Below are 23,228 nucleotides of genomic sequence, written 5' to 3' on the forward strand. Positions count from 1 at the left end.
ACAGGTAGCAGTCTTAATAGTTTGGCCATGGGTTGGTTACCAGTCTTGCTTCTGGAACACATGTTGCAGGCTGCCACAAAAGTCTTGACATCCTGCTGCATCTTTGGCCACCAGAAGTGTTGCCTGATAACAAAGAGGGTTCGAGCCACCCCAGGGTGACAATCAAGGAGAGAACTGTGCCCTCACTGAAGCACCTTGGAACATACACCAATGGGTACAAATAGAACAACATTAGGTGGTCTGTTACCTAGGCCTGGATCCCTGGCCAGAGCCTCCTGGACAAACTTCTTGATGTCAAACTGGGCAGTGGCCATAAGGCAGTGGGCAGGAAGGATAGGGTCTGTGGCATCTTGCTGAGATTCAGGTGAAAACTGTCTGGAGAGGGCATCTGGCTTGGCATTCTTGGAGTATGGTCTGAAGGAAAGCTCAAAGTTAAAACATGAAAAAAGAATAAGGACCACCTGGCTTGGCATGAATTAAGTTGCTTGGCGGACTTAACGTACTCAAGATTCTTATGGTCAGTCCATATGATAAAAGGGGTCTCAGTCCCTTCTAACCAATGTCTCCACTCCTCCAGGGCCAACTTGATGGCCAACAGTTCTTGATCACCTATGCTATAGTTGCGCTCAGCTGGAGTCAAGCAGTGCGAGAAGAATTCACAGGGGCACATCTTGTCATCCTTAGATAATCTCTGGAACAGGACTGCCCCTACTCCCATGTCAGAGACATCCACCTCAAGCACAAACTGAGCTGTAGGGTCTGGGAGGGTAAGGAGGAGAGCAGTGGAAAACTTGGTTTTGAGGGATGTGAAGGCACTCTCAGCATGGTTGTTCCAGAGAAAGGGGCTCTTGGAGGATGTGAGTTCTGTAAGAGGGGCAGCAATGGAGCTATAATTCCTGATAAACCTTTGATAAAAATTAGCAAACCCCAAGAAGTGTTGCAGCTCCCTGTGAGAGGAGGGAGTGGGCCAGTCTGAGACTGCCTTGAACTTGTCCAGGTCCACTTGGACCTTACCTGGGGAAATGATGAAACCCAGAAATGAGATTGTGTGCTTATGGAACTCACATTTCTCAGCTTTAGTGAAAAGCTGATTTTCGAGTAACTGCTGCAGAACCTGATATGGGACCAGTGAGTTTCGAGCGTGGGAGAAAAGATAAAGATGTCATTGAGGTATACAAAGATTAACTGGTTGATGAAATCTCGTAACACACCGCTGACCAGTGCTTGGAAGACCGCTGGCACATTAGTGAGGCCAAAAGGTAAGACCAAGTATTCATAGTGCCCAGTGGGCATATTGAAGGCCGTTTTCAACTCGTCCCCCTCCCTAATGCATACCAGGTGACAGGCGTTGCAGAGATCCAGCTTGGAGAAAAATTGGGCTCCCTGCAGCAGCTCAAAGGCAGTGGACATGAGAGGAAGCGGGTAGCGGTTCTTAATGATAATCTCATTTAAGCCTCGATAATTGACGCACGGCCTGAAAGATTTGTCCTTCTTGACCATGAAAAAGAAACCAAAAGTATTCATCCCCCTTGGTGTTTGTCCTGTTTTGCCACATGACAAGCTGGAATTAAAATGGATTTTTTTGGGGGGGGGGTTAACACCATTTGATTTACACAACATGCCTACCACTTTAAAGGTGAAAAGTGTTGTTTTATTGTGACACAAACAATAATTAAGATGAAAAAAAAGGAAATCTGGAGTGTGCATAAGTATTCACCCCCTTTCATATGAAACCCCTAAATAAGAGCTGGTCCAACCAATTCACTTCATAAGTCACATAATTAGTTGATTAAGTGTATGCAATCAAAGTGTCACATGAACTGTCACATAATATCTGTATAAATCAACCTGTTCTGGAAGAACCCTGACTCTGCAACACTACTAAGCAAGCAACATGAGAACCAAGGAGGAATCAAACATGTCAGAGACAAAGTTGAGAAGAAGTATACAGTAGATCAGGGTTGAATTATAAAAAAAAAATCCCAAACTTTGAATATCCCATGGAGCACCATTAAAGGCCTAGAGAAATGCAATTTTTTTTGCACTAAAACAGAATAGCAGTTAAATTTAGTGAAGTTTATTGAGTCCCTGGACAAAGGCAACTATTCTCTAAACCACACAGTAGCAGATATATTTGCAGACAAAAGGTGAGTAAATTTAGCCCTTTTAGAACAGCCTGGAAGTAGCAGATGGGAGCTGTGTGATGTCACAGGTGTGTGTTGGTCATGAATAACAACATGAGCAACGAAAGCGAGCAGGAATTTATTGAGGGAGAAACTTTAAGTTTTAGTAGTTTTTCATCAATTCAAGTTGATGACAATGTACTGACAGAGGAAGAAGAAGTGACCAGCAATAGGGAAGAAGAGAGAGGTATCGAACCATACCGATTCGAGCCAGAATTGTCCGATGAGAATGGGGTCAGTGACAGTAACAATGATGAACCTTAAGTTTTGATTTGATCCATGGCTTCAGCCAGCCTTTAAATGCTCATAATTTGGCCATCAGAGGTCCCAGCAAAGCCAAATTTTGCAGGCACCTCCCTCTACATGATCCCCTACGAAGCAGCACAGGCACAGCCCAATAGGACCATGCCCCGGGACATTATTCACTCTGGCATGAGCTCTACTCCGTGCCTTGAATTTCCATATGATTCACTGATCCAGGCGGACTTTAAAAATTCATAACTCGGCCAGGGAAGCTCGCAGCGAAGCGAGATTTCGCATGCACCTCCATGTCCCCTAGCTTTCATGAACCAGCATGGGCATGGCCCAGTAGGACTGCACCTTGGGACATTATTTACCCTGGCACAAGCTCACCTTAAGGGGTTTGAATGACTGGAAGTTGAAGATGCATTCCTCAAGTTAGTAGTATTACAGTATGTTGGAAACAAAATGCTTTGCAGTTCATTGTAGCAAAGTCTTGACTAATTAGTGATTACCTTTATCTTTCGGGAAAAGGAACAGGGCCACTCCCTCCATGGCATTTGTGTTGCTGCACCCTGCAATGATACATCACTTTCCGGGTGCTTTTCCTTTTTTCTCTCCCCCTTCTTCTCCATAACAGTCATAGATTGTAGTTTAACGATTTGTCTCTCTTTCTACATTGTGTTCTGTTGCAAGTTTCTATCAAAATGAATGTAATCGAGCAGAGAGTTGAACAGAAGCTACACTGTGTGGATGTCAGTGGAAAAACCGCCAGTAAAACCACTCACTCTTGTGACATCATGTGAAAGCCAGCTAATAATGGTGACATTGGTACCGGGATTCCCTTGGCGGGAAATTTAAACTCGACAAATTCTGAATGCTCCTGACATTTATGACATGGGTTTCTATTATTAGTTTTCATTGTTGGGACTTGTACTATTATTATCCAAGGAAGAAGGGGGTACATTTCTCTAGGCCTTTAAATCCATTATAGCAAAATGGAAAGAATATGGCACCACTACAAACCTGACAAGAGAAGTTAGTTTTTTTTTCTTTTTTTATCAGACATCTAGTTTTTGGGTTTGTTTACCTGACAAGAGAAGGCCGCCCACCAAAACTCACGGACCAGGCAAGGAGGGCATTAATCAGAGATGCAATAAAAACACCAAAGATAACATTGAAGGAGCTGCAAAGATCCACAGCAGGGATAGGAGTATCTGTCCATAGGATGAGGTTAAGCCATACACTCCACAGAGTGGGGCTTTATGGAAAAGTGGCCAGAAAAAAGCCATTGCTGAAGAAAACACATTTGAAGTTGGCCTAACAGCATGTGGCAGACTCCCTAAACACATGGAAGAAGATCCTCTGGTCAAATGAGACAAAAATTGGTCTTTTAGACCATCATGGGAAATGCCATGTGTGGTGCAAACCCAACACCCTGAGAACACCACTCCTACAGTAAAGCATGGTGGTGGCAGCATCATGCTGTGGGGATATTTTTCATCTGCAAGGACAGGAAAGCTGGTCAGGATTGAAGGAAAGATGGATGGCACTAAATACAGGGCAATTCTGGAGGAAAACCTGTTTGAGTCAGCCAGAGGTTTGAGACTGGGACAAAGGTTCATGTTCCAGCAGGACAATGACCCTGAATATACTGCTAAAGCTACACTGGAGTGGTTTAAAAGAAAACATTTAAATGTCTTTGAATGGCCTAATCAAAGCCCAGACCTCAATCCAATTGAGAATCTGTGGCATAAATTGAAGACTGCTGTACACCAATGCAACCCATCTAACTTGAAGGAGTTGGAGCAGTTTTGCCTTGAGGAATGGGCAAAAATCCCACTGGCTAGATGTGCTAAGCTGATAGAGACATACCCCAAGAGAATTTCAGCTGTAATTGTAGCAAAAGGTGGCTCTACAAAGTATTGACTTTGAGGCAGGTGAATACCTATGCACACTCCAGATTTTTGTTTTTTGTCTTAATTATTGTTTGTGTCACAATAAAACAACAATTTTCACCTTTAAAGTTGTAGGCATGCTGTGTAAATCAAATGGTGCCAACCACCCAAAAATCCATTTTAATTCCAGCTTGTAATACAATAAAACAGGACAAACATGGAGGGGAATGAATACTTTTGCAAGACACTGTACTTGTCCATGGCCTTTCTCTCGGGGGGAGAGGGAATAAATTCAAGCCCTAGGGGGAGTGGTACCAGGAAGCAGGTCAATAGCACAATCATAAGGTTGATGAAGAGGGGGAGAGGTGACCTGGGCTTTACTGAACACCTGATTAAGGTCCCAGTATTCTGCATGGATGTTGGAAAGGTCGATGGACTCATCAGGATTGGAGACTTGGGAGGTGAGGGGAATCTTGGCAAAGGACAGGCAGGTGGCCATGTAGCGGGTGCTCAAAGAGAGGACTGTACCATTACTCCAATTCAGATGGGGATTATGCAGGCACAACCAAGGAAGACCAAGAACAATAGACTCATGAGAGTTATTCATGACAATGAAAGAAATAGACTCCACGTGGTTCTTCAAGATCTTAAGAGTGAGTGGCTCTGTGATGTGGGAGACAAGATTGAGTTCTGTGCTGTTGAGTGCCCTGGTGGTTAGAGGGTAGTCTAACTTCCATAGGTTGACCCCCAGCTCTTCTGTAAAGGAGGTTCTGATGAAATTTTCATCTGCCCCTGAGTCAATGAGCACATTTACTGAGTAACACATGTTCTGAAAGAAGATCTTAATGGGATGCACCGGCCTCTCAGCAAGGGAAGACTGCATCAGTACACCCACCCATATCCCTGCTGCTACTAGTGGGCAGGCCCTTTTAACGGGCAATGAGAGACAAAATGTCTGGGTTTGCCACAGTAGAAGCAGGACCTGGTCTCACAGCGGCACCTTCTCTCCTCGGGGGTGATTTGGGTTCTGCCTAGCTGCATGGGCTCTAGTTCAGGGGAAGCAGTGGCCTCAGATGAGGAAGCAATGTCCTTAAGTTCAAACCTGAGGTTCCTTCTCATGCTCTGTTGGCATAACCAGGTATCCACCCAACCAGCTAGGTCCATGAGGCCATCTAGAGTCTCAGGGAGGTCATGGGGAATGATCTCATCCAATACAGAGCTGTGTAGTCCATGAAAAATTGTCATGTACAAGACACTGGCATTCCAGTCCACAGCTGCAGCCAAGGTACAAAACTCAATAGCATAGTCATAAACTGGCTGGCTGCCTTGCTTGAGCCCCATTAATCGCCTAGCTGCCTCCTTGCCCTTGAGCAACTGGTTGAAAACCTTTTGCATCTCTTCAGAGAATTGAAACTTGAACAACAAGGGGCCCCAGCATCCCAGACTGCTGTTCCCCACTCCCGAGCCCTTCCAGTCTGAAGTGTGATGACATAGGTGACTTGAGAACTCTCAGAAGGGAAAGCAGAGGCCTGGAGTTCCATTGACAAGGAGCACTGGGAAAGGAATAAGCGGCAGGTCCCAGGCTTCCCATCGTAAGGCTGTGGGGCAGGCAAATATGGCTCTCAGAGGGGTTGTGGACCTGGAACAACTGCTGGAGCAATGGGTGAGCTAACTGGAGCAGGTGTCAGTTGACTGGAGATGGCATTCTGAAGGCTTTCCATCTGAGAGGAGAGTTTCTGTAATGGCCGTCAAGTTCTGATGGACAGCCTGTTAGGACTGGGACTGTTTTGGCCTCTAGAGGCCGCTGTTATTTCCTTTGTTTGGTCATGTTTGTTTTGGCCTCTAGAGGTCGCCACTGTGTTCTGTGTTTTGTGTTTGTCTTATTGCCTGTTTCCTGCCCCGCCCTGTCCTTAATTAGTTTGTGTATTAATACTACTGAGTTCAGTCCTCTTGTCACGGAGTCTTTGTGCTGTTATGTTTAGCTCTAGTTACCTCTGTACCGTGTTCCTTGCCTTTGTCTTTTTGGTTTTGCACTTTGCTTTGCTTTTTGGACTTTTTGGACTTAGTATTTACTGTTCTTTGGATCTTCTGAGCGTTGGTATTTTTGCCTTTTCTTTTCTGTTTTTTTTGGCTTTTGTTTTGACCTTGAACTTTTGGATATTTTTTTATTTTCCCTTCATCTTCTGAGCGTTTTGGATTATTTCTTTTTGGACTGTATATATTGTAAATAAACTTTTTGATACTTTTCTACTTCCGCCTCACGCCTCTGCATTTGCGTCATCCCCCTGGTGGCCTAGTGGGGGTTTGCTGGATTATCACACCAGCGAACCAGGTTCGAATCCCAGTAAAACCCTAACACAGCCGCAATCTCCTGCTTGTGATAACCCAGAATAGAGCCTTGTTTGGTCAAAGCTGCTCTCACCATTTCAAAGTCTGCTGAGTACATTCCTCTGGTGGGATTGTTCTGTCACAGCCAAAAGGCAGTAGGAGTAGGCTATACCCAAAAGCAGACTCACATGCACTTGGAGAGAAGAGGGCAGATCTTTTATCCTAATCGTGGAGGAGAGGAGCAGCCAACAGGAGAAATATAGGAATGGGCAGTTAGGGAAAAAATGGAAATTAGTGATCAGCTGTCAGATGAGCACGAAAAAAGGAAAAACATGAGAGTCCAAAAACACAGCCCCACAGTGGGAAAAGAGCTCTCAGTACAAAAACAAAGTTCAAAGAGCTATCGCATTGGAAGAAATGCACTCACAGTCCCAAAACAAGAGGTAAAGTAATTCACTGAAAGAGCAAAGTTACTTCACAACACACAGCAAAATAACAAAATAACAATGCAAAAACAGGTAAAAAGGCGAAAAAACATATCCTGAAGCGAAGACAATCCCGCGCCAAATGAATATCTGAGCAGAATAATATAGAGCTGTGGATGAGCTGATAAGAGACAGGTGTGCTAGCCACAGTACAGGAAGGCTCAGGGGAAAACCAAGGAAAGGAGTAAAAGATTGGATCAGGACCTAGATGTTCCCAGCTAGCTTATGACAGCTACTATGTCATGCATCAAGTGGTGGGCTTTCCCCGTTCAAGCAAGGCATTGTGGGATACAAATTTGAAACAGGAGAGGAAAATGGAGGATGTGTGTACACGAATGAAACATGAAAGACCAACTACGGTAACAGAAAGCGAGAAGAAAAGATGGTATGTTGTGAAGAAAAGGAAACGCAGGACCAAACTAATAAATATCAGCAGTCAGCAAGCACCTCGGTGTGATCAGCTGTTCATTTAGTGACAGAATGATTTAACTGTCAGTGCACGGTCAAGGTAAACCTGTAGATGGTAGTAATGCAACACTGGATGCCAGCTGCCGTAAAACCCAAAAGAAGAAAGAAAAGAAGAAGAAGCAGGTAAACCTGCGCATGCGCACACCGGACTTCTTCTGTCTGCTTAACTGTGTGAAGCAAGCGATTTCATGCACATTATTTGCTAGGGAGTCCCCGCAAATTAAATAACTTCCCAGCCACAGAATGGCCTGTTTTTTGAGATATTGCAGAAATAAACATACATCACAATGACCAAATTTCAGAGGGAACTAAATTTCACCAATTTTATGAAATTGAAAAGCCATATAGCTTTAAATAGTACAACCCCGATTCCAAAAAAGTTGGGACAAAGTACAAATTGTAAATAAAAACGGAATGCAATAATTTTACAAATCTCAAAAACTGATATTGTATTCACAATAGAACATAGACAATATATCAGATGTCGAAAGTGAGACATTTTGAAATTTCATGCAAAATATTGGCTCATTTGAAATTTCATGACAGCAACACATCTCAAAAAAGTTGGGACAGGGGCAATAAGAGGCTGGAAAAGTTAAAGGTACAAAAAAGGAACAGCTGGAGGACCAAATTGCAACTCATTAGGTCAATTGGCAATAGGTCATTAACATGACTGGGTATAAAAAGAGCATCTTGGAGTGGCAGCGGCTCTTAGAAGTAAAGATGGGAAGAGAATCACCAATCCCCCTAATTCTGCACCGACAAATAGTGGAGCAATATCAGAAAGGAGTTCGACAGTGTAAAATTGCAAAGAGTTTGAACATATCATCATCTACAGTGCATAATATCATCAAAAGATTCAGAAAATCTGGAAGAATCTCTGTGCGTAAGGGTCAAGGCCGGAAAACCATACTGGGTGCCCGTGATCTTCGGGCCCTTAGACGGCACTGCATCACATACAGGCATGCTTCTGTATTGGAAATCACAAAATGGGCTCAGGAATATTTCCAGAGAACATTATCTGTGAACACAATTCACCGTGCCATCCGCCGTTGCCAGCTAAAACTCTATAGTTCAAAGAAGCTGTATCTAAACATGATCCAGAAGTGCAGACATCTTCTCTGGGCCAAGGCTCATTTAAATTGGACTGTGGCAAAGTGGAAAACTGTTCTGTGGTCAGACGAATCAAAATTTGAAGTTCTGTATGGAAATCAGGGACGCCGTGTCATTCGGACTAAAGAGGAGAAGGACGACCCAAGTTGTTATCAGCGCTCAGTTCAGAAGCCTGCATCTCTGATGGTATGGGGTTGCATTAGTGCGTGTGGCATGGGCAGCTTACACATCTGGAAAGACACCATCAATACTGAAAGGTATATCCAGGTTCTAGAGCAACATATGCTCCCATCCAGACGACGTCTCTTTCAGGGAAGACCTTGCATTTTCCAACATGACAATGCCAAATCACATACTGCATCAATTACAGCATCATGGCTGCGTAGAAGAAGGGTCCGGGTACTGAACTGGCCAGCCTGCAGTCCAGATCTTTCACCCATAGAAAACATGTGTCGCATCATAAAATGGAAGATACGACAAAAAAGACCTAAGACAGTTGAGCAACTAGAATCCTACATTAGACAAGAATGGGTTAACATTCCTATCCCTAAACTTGAGCAACTTGTGTCCTCAGTCCCCAGACGTTTACAGACTGTTGTAAAGAGAAAAGGGGATGTCTCACAGTGGTAAACATGGCCTTGTCCCAACTTTTTTGAGATGTGTTGTTGTCATGAAATTTAAAATCACCTAATTTTTCTCTTTAAATGATACATTTTCTCAGTTTAAACATTTGATATGTCATCTATGTTCAATTCTGAATAAAATATGGAATTTTGAAACTTCCACATCATTGCATTCCATTTTTATTTACAATTTGTACTTTGTCCCAACTTTTTTGGAATCGGGGTTGTACATCACCAATAAGGCACTGGTAGCAGGGTGCTTTTCGGTGCAATGTGGCAGATAAACCCAACAGGGTCAATGGCACACCACCAGATGGCATGCGGAAGAGCCACTCAAATGGTCAATGGATGGCATCACTTGGCAAGTCAGTTGTCACTGTGGGGCAACTTCCATACCAGTCAGGTCTGTGGCGCTTTTGTGCACCACTTGGCATCAGGTCTGGAGGTCCAGAGAAACAACATGATGGGGGCACGACATTGTTTGTCTTAACTTACTGTGCAAGACGCTTCATTAGGAGAGGAGAATAGTATGCTAGAGCTCACAAGCCCAAACATTCTGTGGTGGCTCAGCTGGGCCATTCGTGCTGCTGCTGCGGGTGACTCTGTTGTGGGCCTTGTGGCCCATATGCATTTCTGTGCATCCTAATGAAGCAGTCATCATCGCTCGCGATGGACAGCCAAGAACAATGATTGTATTATCTCTGATATCTTGTCTGTGTCTCACTCAACCACTACCTGTTTGTCTACTCTGCCTTTGTCGACATTTTGGATCTGTTTGCTAGTGTACTTTCAATAAAACTCTTCCTGCACTTACATCTGTCTATCACCTTTACATGACAGAAACTGTGAATTGTCCAACAAGCTAGTGGGCAAATAAAACTGTTTTAACTAATTTTATATGAAATTGTCATGAATATTTAAAATGTGTTAGTAAATAATCCCATGTTATTTTTTAAAAAGCAAATTAAAAATAAGTGCTGGATAAAAACCCATCTATCTTATGTAAATAAAGATACAAGTTTCATTGTCTGATGGTCAAATGTTTATGCAATACATTGCCTTGCACTTACGATCGGGTTCCCTGTGGTGGTACATGTCCATCGTTCATCATATGTTCAGAGGTCGTCTGGTTAATCTATCAAAAATCAGGTTGATGCATTACCACATTTTCTTAAGTATGGGGCTCTGCTCCACTTGTGCAAAGCACATGCAAGGAGCTCTGCTATCATACCCCTTAAAGGTGCAGTCATCAATTCTAATCCAATACTTTTTTGCCAAATTCTGTGTGGCAGCGGGGGCGTGGTCAAGCGTCGGTCTGTGACCGGAGGGCGGAGTCAGGGAAGGTAAGTGGCAGAATCACTGCACCTGATGTGAGTTAACATGTGTTTGTGTGTCTTCCCCAGTGACCGCACCCTATATAAGGAGAGAGAGAGAGCAGAGGAGGGAGCTCTCTCCTCAACCAGATGACCTGTGTGTGTGCGTGCGTGTGTGGCTGGGAGAGGTTAAAAATCACTGAAAAGTGCCAATAAAGAGGTTTTTTTTAACTCCGTTCTGGCCTGCCGTCCTTCTGTGCTCCACCCACCCGTCCGAATTTCAACAGTGGTGCCGAAACCTGGGATCGGAGCACGGAGAAGAACAGCTGCCAAATGGTCCTCCGCCAGCTCGATGGCCTGATCCAGCGACGCCGGGCGATGGCACTGGACCCACACCGCGCTCTATGCCTGGAGGAGGTCGGCCGGCCGTTCGCGTTTGGCCAGCAACTCCGGGACACCTGCCGGCGGTGGCTGAGGGCTGACAACCGCGACGCCGAGGGAATCATCGATCTGGTGGTACTGGAACAGTTCATCGCCCGACTACCCGAAGGGACCGCGGAGTGGGTCCAGTGCCATCACCCAGCATCGCTGGATCAGGCCATCGAGCTAGCAGAGGACCATTTGGCAGCTGTTCTTCTCTGTGCTCCGATCCCAGGTTTCGGCACCACTGTTGAAATTCGGACGGGTGGGTGGAACACAGAAGGACGGAAGGCCAGAACTGAGTTCAAAAAAACCTCTTTATTGGCACTTTTTAGTGATTTTTAACCTCTCCCAGCCACACATGCATGCACACACACAGATCGTCTGGTTGGGGAGAGAGCTCCCTCTTCTGCTCTCTCTCTCTCCTTATATAGGGCGCGGTCACTGGGGAAGACACACAAACACACATTAACTCACATCAGGTGCAGCGATTCTGCCACTTATCTTCCCTGACTCCGCCCTCCGGTCACAGACCGACGCTTGACCACGCCCCCACTGCCACATTCTGCAAATATCTCCTCACGATACACTAGCTGTCCATTCTGTGTACGTGCTGAAAAATAAATCCAGTGTTCACACACAGCCCTGGCTCTTTAAATGGGAAACAAAGCAGCTCAGACAAAGGATGGTAGGACCGAGAGGGATGGTGATCTACACTCAACCAGTTACTGGCAGTGGTGCACCAGTTAATTCTTTGCTAAGTGCCAAAAAAACTGAAAGAATGTTGGCTGAACAATAAACTGGACTACATCCGACTCCAGCAGACTCCTCAATGGGAGATTATTCATGTAGACAGACTTACTTTGTTTAGTGCTGACAGAAATACATCTCTGCAATAAGGCTCACAGTGGTTGCTTGTATGTTTACATCAACATGGAATGGTTCGAGAATTCAGTTCTACTTTCTAGTTACTGCTCATTGCTTCATTCACACTAGAACTGTTACTGGTCATTTTTACTGATTTTTTTAACTTTTACTCTTGCCCAGTTTGGGTAATTATTGTACTGTCTTGTGATGTTTGCACATATGCACTTTATGTAGTCCTGTGTAAGTCTGTGGGGTCTTATTTAGATCTCTTGTAGTACTGTGTTGTATGTAACACCACAAGCATCAAGGAATGTTGTTTTCTTTCACTGCTTACTGTACCAGCTGTATATTATTGAAATGACAATAAAGCCACTTGACCTGATCATGATATTTGTTTGTACAATGTTTGTGAAGGTGTTAATAGCCACTGTGGCAGCATACCAATGGCAGGCATCCTCAAACGAGCAAGTGCTCTGTGCCGTGCCACCATAACATGGACCATACCATTGGTGGTGCTGAACAAACAGCACCCACTACCTCGCGACGCTCAGCCGCAGCATTTCAGCACCACCAATGTTATGGTCCAACAGCATACATGTGCCTGGAGGGTAGACCCCACTGACACTGCTTGGCTGGAGTACATTAATGATTGAACCTCCTCAAGGCACTGAGGGAGTATAAAAAGGTGATGCTACAACTCACATTCAAGTAAGCTCACTCTCACAATACAGACTATGTTAATTCCTGAATCCTGTGCTTCCAGACAGCAAGAACAAAAGCCTCCTACATGCTGTGGCCAGCGTGCCCCAGCTCAACCCACTCCAGATACAAGCTCAGCGCAGTCCTCACCTCTTGTTTAACTGATACCCACTGAGTCTGACCAAAGTGCCCCCTGAGCCAGCAAACCTTGGCTAACAGTCTCTGACAAACCCCCAAACAACCACTCCACAGCTCAATGGGAGCTCAGTGACAGTGCTGCTGGACTTGGGGAGCACCATCCCTCTAGTCTCCCAAGGCCATCCAGCCTTGTAGTAACTTGTCAGTAACCTGCATGCATGGAGATTTTCAGGAGTTTCCCACACCCAGATCAGTGGTTCCCATGGCAAATGGCTGATGTTAGTGAGAAGGGTTCCCAAACTTCTGGTGCTACTACTGGTGGGAAGACACTGGCTAGGCTTCCCCGAACCACCCCTGCAACATAGAGAAGGGAGCCAAAGATAGAGTTGATGTCACAGTCATCCAACCTCTGCCCTTCTGGCCCAAGAAAAGAACAGTACTGCCAATACTAAGGCAGAAGGTGAACCCCCCGTTCTATCTCAGCAGATTTCCAGGGAGGAGAACTTTGGAAGGGAGCAGAAGGCAGATAACCACCTCAAACCCTGTTTTAATCAGGTGCTAGAGGTCAATGGGGTAAGGCAGCATGTTAAACATGAGGCCCCAGTGACCTACTTTCTGGTGAAGAAGGGACTGTTATATTACCACTGCCAATGAAGCAACCAAACCCTCAATCTCCTGGTTGTTCCCCCATCTAAGGTTGACACCATCATGCATCTGGCCCACACCCACTCACGAAAAGGGAGCCAAAGATAGAGGTGACATCACAGTCACCCAACCTCTGCCCTTCTGGCCCAAGATAAGGACAGTACTGCCAATACTGAGGCAGAAGGTGAACCTACCCCCCACTAACCCTCTCTCTGTTCTATCTCAGCAGGTTTCCAGGGAGGAGAAGTTTGGGAGGGAGCAGAAGGCAGATAACCACCTCAAACCCTGTTTTAATCAGGTGCTAGAGGTCAATGGGGTAAGGCAGCATGTTAAACATGAGGCCCCAGTGACCTACTTTCTGGTGAAGAAGGGACTGTTATGTTACCACTACCATGATGGTGTCAACCTCCTGGTTTTTCCCCAATCTATGATTGACACCATCATGCATCTGGCCCACACCCACTCACTTGGGAGCCACCCATTGGTCCACAACACTCTAGAGAAGCTGCAGGACTGCTTCCACTGGCCAAGTATGGTAGTCAATGTGACAATTTTCATCCAGCAGTGCCCCCAGTGTCAATGGACATGGCATTTGAGTGGGTGGGCATGAACCTGGTAGGGCCACTACCCAACTCTGCCTGGGTTCATGAGTATGTGCTGGTACTGGTGGACCAGTATCATTGAAGTACCATTGAAGTATCCCAAGGCTAACCCCCTCTGAAAAGCTACCTCAAAATACATTGCACAAGAACTGGTCCTCCTTTTCAGCTGTTTGGGAATCCCAAATGACCTGCTCACCAAACAGGGCATACCCTTCTTCTCAAAAATGATGGCTGACCTGTGCCAGCTGCTGCAGATTAAACATCTACAGACCTCGGTCTGTGACCTGCAAATGGACAGTCTGGTGGAATATTTCAACCAGGCCCTGAAGAGGATGCTTCACTGGGTAGTAGATCAAGAGTGATGAGACTGTGACCTACTCTTGCCCTGTGTCCTCTTTGCAATTTGGGAGACTCCTCAGGCATCTACTGGGTTCACCTGTTTTGAACTCCTCTTCAGCTGGAGGCCCAGGGGCCTGCTTGACATGGCCAGAGAGGCCTGGGAGGAGCAGCCATCACCCTACAGGTCAGTGGTTGAGTTTGTTCAGTATATGCAGGCACAGATTGATACAGTCACATCCATTGTGAATGAGCAAGTACAGGTGGCCCAGCCTAAACAACACCCCATCTACAACTGCTCAGCCCAGCCCAGGGAATTCAGTCCCAGTGACCGCATGCTCCTGCTTGTCCCTCTTGCCAACTGCAAGTTCCTGGCATATTGGCAAGGTCCCTACACTGTGGTGAAAAGAGTAGACCCAGTCAGCTACCACCTGCAGTAGCCCAGCAAGTGTGCACGCAATTATATTAACCCTCTGGGGTTGAGAGCTTCATCAGTGAAGCTTGGCAGGTTTAGAATGAGTAGGTCATGTATTTAGATAAGTATATTGGTGAGTTTTTATCATACAAGCATGATAAACATATTGGCATAAACTTTTTACTTTACACTTTCCTATGTGCCCACTGCCAAATAATATTATATTTGTTAAATTACCTAAATTAGATGAAACATAAAACTTGTCACCTTACTCAGTCACACCAGAGTCGGAGCACTGAGCACCCACTTACACATTTATAAAAGACTCTTCATATGGTAACAGCATGATAATCACTTTCACTCTTTTGGTTTTGATTGGCTTCCCTTTCATGGTGGGAATGCCCACCATAAACAGGATAAAATCTGTCAGCTATAGTTTAGGCTATTTGGAGGTAAAACTTGTTGTGAGATGGCACGTGGATTTTATGCACTTCAGATGATTCAGGACAGCAATTCAATTCATGATTCAGGGCACCAATTCAATTCATGATTCAATTCATGATTCAAGACACTGATTCAATTTCAGGACAGCGAATCAATTCATGATTCAGGACAGCAATACAATTCAATCTTGAGAACTGTGACACTGATGATGAGCGGTGCCTTTTTTTTTTTACTTCGACTCGATCTAGCTGAAGATCAACTCGAGTAAGTGTAAATATTTCTTCTATTTATCATGAGCATATTGGCCGATATGTGTGCACTTGTAGTGCATACACAGGAAGAATGAGTAATTTTTCCAGAGTTAAACATATTTTCCTCAAAAATAGTTAATTTTGTTATACTTTGAGTTTAGAGAGTACAATTTGGACTTGGACTGGGAGCAAAAGTACAGAGTAATTGTGTAACAGAGTAACAGAGTTGGTTGTGGCGCTGAACTGAGTAAAATAGTTCAAGAGTTAATTTCAAGACACACTGAAAACAGTCAAATACCAAAATAAAGTTAAATACCAGATAAATGAAGCTGTTGTAAAAAGCAGTTTTAGAACTGTGTTGGAATGTGTGAAAAAACATTACCTTACCCATTGTCTCATCTCATTATCTCTAGCCACTTTATCCTGTTCTACAGGGTTGCAGGCAAGCTGGAGCCTATCCCAGCTGACTATGGGCGAAAGGCGGGGTACACCCTGGACAAGTCGCCAGGTCATCACAGGGCTGACACAGACGACCATTCACACTCACATTCACACCTACGGTCAATTTAGAGTCACCAGTTAACCTAACCTGCATGTCTTTGGACTGTGGGGGAAACCGGAGCACCCGGAGGAAACCCACGCGGACACGGGGAAAACATGCAAACTCCACACAGAAAGGCCCTTGCTGGCCACGGGGCTCGAACCTGGACCTTCTTGCTGTGAGGCGACAGCGCTAACCACTACACCACCGTGCCCCCCCTTACCCATTGTGATGAACCATTTTGATCATTTGACCTGATGGGATGAAGACTTGGCAGTGGTAGGGGTATTCACTCTTCTCATTGAATGGAATTTTTTACTCTTCTCATTGAACAGCCCTCCCACTGCCAACCCTTTATCCCAAAACAATAGGACATAATTTTTTTTGATGGCCCGTTAATTGTCCAAATCAATGGAGCAGATTTAAGTTTTGTGCTTGATACATTCCTAAGACTGAACAGAATCACCTCAAGTGACTAAAACTGTTCATCACAATGGGTAAGGTAATGTGGTCTTTTTTCATACATTCCAACACAGTTTAAACTGCTTTTTTACATAATCTTCATTTATCTGTTATTTTTTAAAGTACAATCATGACATACATACTACATAGATATTATTGTAGCTGAACTTCTGCTGAATACAAAAAAGTCATATGACTTTGAAAATACTGCTTAGATTCGTTGAAATTGACAAAATTAGAGCATGCCAAAATCATTAGAGTGCCAGAAAATACCCTCAGACCCCAGAGGGTTAATAACAATTATACACACATCATTATAATAAAAATCTTCAATTGAGCCCCATCCCACTGTCACAGCAACCTCTGTCCATCTATACAGGTTGGTTGAGCAGGTCCACATTGAGGAGGATCTAAGCCCCACCCTGTGACAAAACCTTTGGGAGCTGGAGAACCAGTTCAAGGATGTGCTCTCAGCAACACCAGCACAGATCCTCCTTGTCCAACATGACATAATGACCCTTCCCCATACCGTCATCCAGCTCCTACCCTACCGGGTCTTGGAGTCATGCCACCAGGGTGTTGAGGAGGAAAGGGCATGGATGCTCCAGGGAGGGGTTATAGAAGAATCCACCAGTCCCTTGTCCAGTCCATTCATTGTATTACCAAAGTCCTATGAAAGCCTACCACTCTGCAACAACTTCAGGAATCTGAATGCCATCTCTGAGTTCGACAGCTACCCTCTGCCATGAGTAGATGACCCTGTCGAAAGTTTAGGGAGAGCCCAATTTATCTCCACATTGGACCTAACAAAGACCTCTTTAACCTCCCCCCTTTCAGATCTCACCAGGGAGGGCGAGCCAGAGAAGGTCTGGTGGAATGACAAGACTGAAGAAGCCTTCCAGAGCTTTAAAGAGACACTGAACAGCTGACTAGTCCAAAGAAACCTAGATTTCAGTCTCCCCTTCCTGGTCTACATGGATGCCTCGGAGACAGGCCTGGGTGCTGTCATCTTTCAAACCTTCAACAGAGAGGAACATCCTATCATATTCACCAGCTCCTGGCCTGATGTCCCATTATTACAGGCTCAGAGCTCGGGGGGATACTGTGGTGATGTACCAGTGGGAATGAGAGCCACTTACACGCTGTGGCCAGCGACTGCCTCAGATGCCCCAGAGACAGTCCAGTGAGCAAGAGCCAGCCACTTTGGGGCACTACACTTTATGCCCCAAGAGACTGACCCAGCACCGAGAGCACACGCGCGCGCGCACACAAAATCTCATTTTTTAAAATAAAGAGCACTTTTTTTCTCCAGCTTACTACTGCCTCCTAAGCCCGTTTCCAACACCACACTGTGAGAGCTTACATGACATAGCCCTAAAAACACAAGTTTACTAGCAAAGTGGGGTTATTTGGATTGATACATAATTTGAAATAGTATGCTAGATATTTTCCTTGTTAGTTTAGCTACTAACTTATGGTCCTCCCTTTGATCACTGTAGATTGTTAAAAAAAATCTAAACAGTTAACTCTCACTAGTTTTAACTTCCTTGTGGTTTGGATGATGTGTTTGTGTGGTTACATGTCATTTGTTTGATGACATTTTATACTATAATGTTTGTTTTACTTCAGCTGTGAGAAAGAGACATTGACTGGATTCTGCCATCTCTTGCTTTTGGTCAGCTAGGCCAGTTGTTAGTAATGTTGCCTTGGCAATGCATGTCCATGAATTTGGGGAAGGAGCACTGAAGGGAGGTCTGTATTTGTTTGGCTGTTGAGTTCAAATATAAAAAATCTTTGTCCAGGATTAATGACTCCCCCATTACTTTGTGTAACCTATAATTATGAAGTACAATGATTTCAAAATCATAGTTATAGGTTTCTTATTTGTAAAATGTTTGTAAGTTGCCCAGTAATTACCACTTAATTCTACAAACCCCATTTCCAGAAAAGTTGGGATATTTTCCAAAATGCAATGAAGACAAAAATGTGTGATTTGTTAATTCACGTGAAACTTTATTTAACTGACAAAAGTACAAAGAAAATATTTTCAATAGTTTTACTGACCAATTTAATTGTATTTTTTAAATGAAGTGAGAATTTGATGTTTGTAACACATTCAAAAAAAGTTTACAAGGAGGCAAAATAAGACTTAAGAAGTATATAATAAAGCTTATAGGATATTCAAGTAGCACCATTTTGGAAGAGTCCACACTAAGAAGATCAATTGGTAACATGATTGGCTATAAAAGGAGCATGCACCAAAGTCTCAGTTTTTGCAAGCAAGGATGGGTCATGGCTCAGTCCTTTGTGCCAAAATTTATGGAAGAATTGTTAGTCAATTCAAAAAGAACATTTCTCAGTGCAAGATTAGCACTGAGATCCATCATATTTTGAAGAGATTCAGGGAAATTGGTGACAACTCAGTGTGTAAAGGGCAAGGGCAGAAACCACTGACCTTCAAGTGCGTGACCTTCGAGCACTCAGGCAGTACTGCCTGAGAAATTGTTATGCTAATGTGACAAACATAATCACATGGGCTCAGGAGTACTTCGGAAAACCATTATCACTTAACATAGTCTGCCGCTGCCTCCATAAATGCAACCTGAAATTGTATTATGCAAAGAGGAAGACATTCATCAATTCTGTGCAGAAGCACCACTGATTTTTCTGGGCCTGACCGAACTCATATCAGATGGACCAAAAGACAGTGGAAATGTGTGCTGTGCTCAGATGAGTCCACATTTCTGTTTGCTTTCAGGAAAACCGGGCATCGAGTTCTCAGTGCCAAAGGTGAACACAACCATCCAGTTTGTTATCAGAGAAAGGTGCAAAAACCAGCATCTGTGATGGTATGGGGGTGCATTAGTGCCCATGGTATGTGTGAGAAGGTACCATTGACACGAAGGCATATATTGGGATTTTAAAGAGACATAATCATTAAGGCAATGTCTCTTCCCAGGAAGTCCATGCTTATTTGAACAGGACAATGCAGGCCACATTCTGCATGGGCTACAACAGCATGGCTTCATCGACATGCAGTGCGTGTACAGTACTTGACTGGCCTGCTACCAGTCCAGATCTGTCTCCTATTGAGAATATGTGGCACATCATGAAGAGGAGAATCAGACAACAGAGACCATGGACTGCTGAGTAGCTGAAAACTTGTATCAAGCAAGAATGGACAACAATGCAAAACTGCAACAATTTGTATCCTCATTTCCCATATGATTAAAAAGCGTTAGTAAAAGAAAGGTGATGTAATGCAATGGTAAAAATGCCTATGTCCTAACTTTGAGTATGTTGCAGGCATCAAATTCTAACTTCGTTTATATTTACAAATTACAATTAAGTTGGTCAGTAAAACTATTGCAAATCATTTCTTTGTACTTTTGTCAGTTAAAGAAAGGTTCATGTGACTTAACAAATCACAGATTTTTGGTTTTATTGCATTTTAGAAAATATCCCAACTGTTCTGGAAAAGGGGTTAGTACAATCATACCCTTTACTTACTCCTAATTTATTGTTTTCTGATTTTTTTATTTTTCTTATTTATTTCTTTACTTAACAGGTACTTACCCTGTAATAACTGGCACTTATCCTGTATACATGGGGTATATCTATGACTAGTTGGTGATGTATGATACATTTATGATGTGCAGTATTTCAAACTTTTGACTTAGTACACTCTTAAAACGAATGTGTTGGAAATCAACACATCTTTTGTGCAAGTTTAATTTCAACAAGAGTTGTGTTATATTTCAGAAATGTTTAACACCAAAATTGCACAAATAACACACATAATGTGTTAAAATGAACAAAAGTTCTGTTGTCCCAATTTGGACATAGAGATGTGTTAAAAAACAACGCAAGTTGTGTTATTTTCAACACATGTCTTTTAAGAGTGTATTTCAAATGTTTTACTTCATATCTCAAACCCCCCCCCCCCCCCCCAAAAAAAAAAATCCAGAATGTGGACAATTAATTCAAAAATCTTAAAATTATTCATTTTCTTAATATTGGTCTCAAACATAATTGCACTCTTTCAATTTTTTTTTTACTTTTCTCAAAGTTTCAAATAACAAAATGCTTTATGATTCAAGATCTCAAAATAATAAATGTTTTAAAAATGTACTTCTCAAAATATTAAATGTTAAAATTTTATTCACTCAAAATTGACATTCTCATGTTTTATTTAACATTATCCCAATATTTTGATTTTGTCTCAAATGATAAAATAATGAAAATCTTGGAAATCAAAATGAACTTTCTCCTATCTCAAAATGATTATCTCAAATTTTGATTAAAAATCAATGATTTGAGATAAAGAAAACCAAATATTGTTTACATAATAAATCATTACTAAAACTTAATCTTATATATATATATATATATATATATATATATATATATATATATATATATATATATATCACCATAGCTTTGTTGCACATAAAATAAGTAAACACTAATAAAACCACAAGCATTTGCCAAAGTGTTAACAATGTCTTTATTGTTTAAAATAGCCGCAACCAAATCCCGAGCCGACTGACTCATTTTTGCTGCAGGACGGCGGCAGTGCCTTCATGACGTCAGCCAAGTTTCATTCCATATATTCAGAGTTTCATTCCATATATTCAGAGTTTCATTCCATATATTCAAAGTTTCATTCAATATATTCGGGGATTCATTCCATATATTCAAAGTTTCATTCAATATATTTGGGGATTCGTTCAATATATTCAGAGTTTCATTCAATATATTCAGAGTTTCAATCTTTGAATATATGGAATGAAACTTTGAATATATGGAATGAATCCCCGAATATATTGAATGAAACTTTGAATATATGGAATGAAACCCTGAATATATGGAATGAAACTTTGACTATATTGAATGAATCCCCAAATATATTGAATGAAACTTTGAATATATTGAATGAATCCCCGAATAAATTGAATGAAACTTTGAATATATGGAATGAAACCCTGAATATATGGAATGAAACTTTGAATATATGGAATGAATCCCCGAATATATTGAATGAAACTTTGAATATATGGAATGAAACTCTGAATATATTGAATGAAACTCTGAATATATTGAATGAAACTGAATATATGGAATGAAACTCTGAATATATGGAATGAAACTTGGCTGATGTCATGAAGGCACTGCCGCCGTCCTGCAGCAAAAATGAGTCAGTCGGCTTGGGATTTGTTTGCGGCTATTTTAAACAATGAAGACATTGTTAACACTCTGGCGAATGCTTGTGGTTTTATTCGTGTTTACTTCTTTTATGTGCAACGAAGCTACGGTGACAAAGTAATTTCCCTCGTGGATCATATTTGTATAACGGTATTTTCTGTATATAAAACTAATTTGTAAATTTTGTTTGTCGAGTTTTACAGCGTTTTTCAATATACTCTAATACTCTCCTCTGAGTCAGAGTTTTTCTTGGGACCTGTTATCTATCTGCCGAGCTGTGGGAGCGGGGGCAGAATACAAAGTTTCATTCCATATATTCAAAGTTTCATTCCATATATTCAAAGATTAATTTCCTGAACGGCATGCCATTTTATATATATATATATATATATATATATATATATATATATATATATATATATATATATATATATATGCACACACTAGTGCATCTCAAAAAATTAGAATATTGTGAAAAAGTTCAATATTTTCCATCAGTTATTTAAGAAAGTGAAAATGTTATATATTATAGACTCATTACACATAAACTAAAATGTTTCAAGCATTTTTCTATTTTAATTTTAATCAGTATGGCATACAGTACAAAAACATAAAAAAACCCATCTCAAAATATTAGAATATTTAATTTCGAGTTTGAGTAAAACAGTATGAACACAGTGTATCTCTCGGTCTAGTTCAGTACACACAACCACAATCATGGGGAAGACTGCTGACTTGACTGTTGTCCAGAAGATGATCACTGATACCCTCCACAAGGAGGGTAAGCCACAAAAGGTAATTGCTGAAAAGGGTGGCTGGAAAAGGTGCACAAGCAACAGGGATGGCCGCAGTCTTGAGAGGATTGTCAAGAAAAGTTGATTCAAGAACTTGGGAGAGCTTCACAAGGAGTGGACTAAGGCTGGTGTCAGTGTATCAAGACCCATCACGAACAGACATCTTCAAGAAAGGGGATACAACTTTCGCATTCCTAATATCAAGCTACTCCTGAACCAGAAACAATGTCAGAAGTGTCTTATCTGGGCTAAGGAGAGAAAGAAATGGACTGTTGCTCAGTGGTCCAAAGTCCTCTTTTCAGATGAAAGTACATTTTGCATTTAATTTGGAAATCACGGTTCTAGAGTCTGGAAGAAGAGTGGAGAGGCACAGAATCCAAGGTGTTTGAAGCCCAGTGTGAAGTTTCCACAGTCTGTGATGATTTGGGGTGCCATGTCATCTGCTGGTGTTGGTCCACTGTATTTTATCAAGTCCAAAGTCAACACAGCCATCTACCAGGAGATTTTAGAGCACTTCATGCTTCCATCTGCTGATGAGCTTTTTGGAGATGCTGATTTCCTTTTCCAGCAGGACTTAGCACCTACCCACAGTGCCAAAACTACTACCAAATGGTTTGCTGACCATGATATTACTGTGTTTGATTGGCCAGCCAACTTGCCTGACCTGAACCCCATAGAGAATCTACGGGGTATTGTCAAGAGGAAGATGAGAAACACCCGACCCAAAAATACAGATACGCTGAAGGCCACTATCAAAG

The 23,228-nt window shown here is 42.6% G+C and overlaps 1 protein-coding gene across 1 annotated transcript in view; it reads left to right on the forward strand.

The window, feature by feature from the left end:
* ank1b (ankyrin 1, erythrocytic b) overlaps positions 1–23,228 on the forward strand; it is a 183,147-nt gene that overhangs the window by 112,921 nt on the left and 46,998 nt on the right. The window lies entirely within an intron of this gene.

Source organism: Neoarius graeffei, chromosome 12 (assembly GCF_027579695.1).
Source record: "Neoarius graeffei isolate fNeoGra1 chromosome 12, fNeoGra1.pri, whole genome shotgun sequence".
NCBI lineage: Eukaryota > Metazoa > Chordata > Actinopteri > Siluriformes > Ariidae > Neoarius > Neoarius graeffei.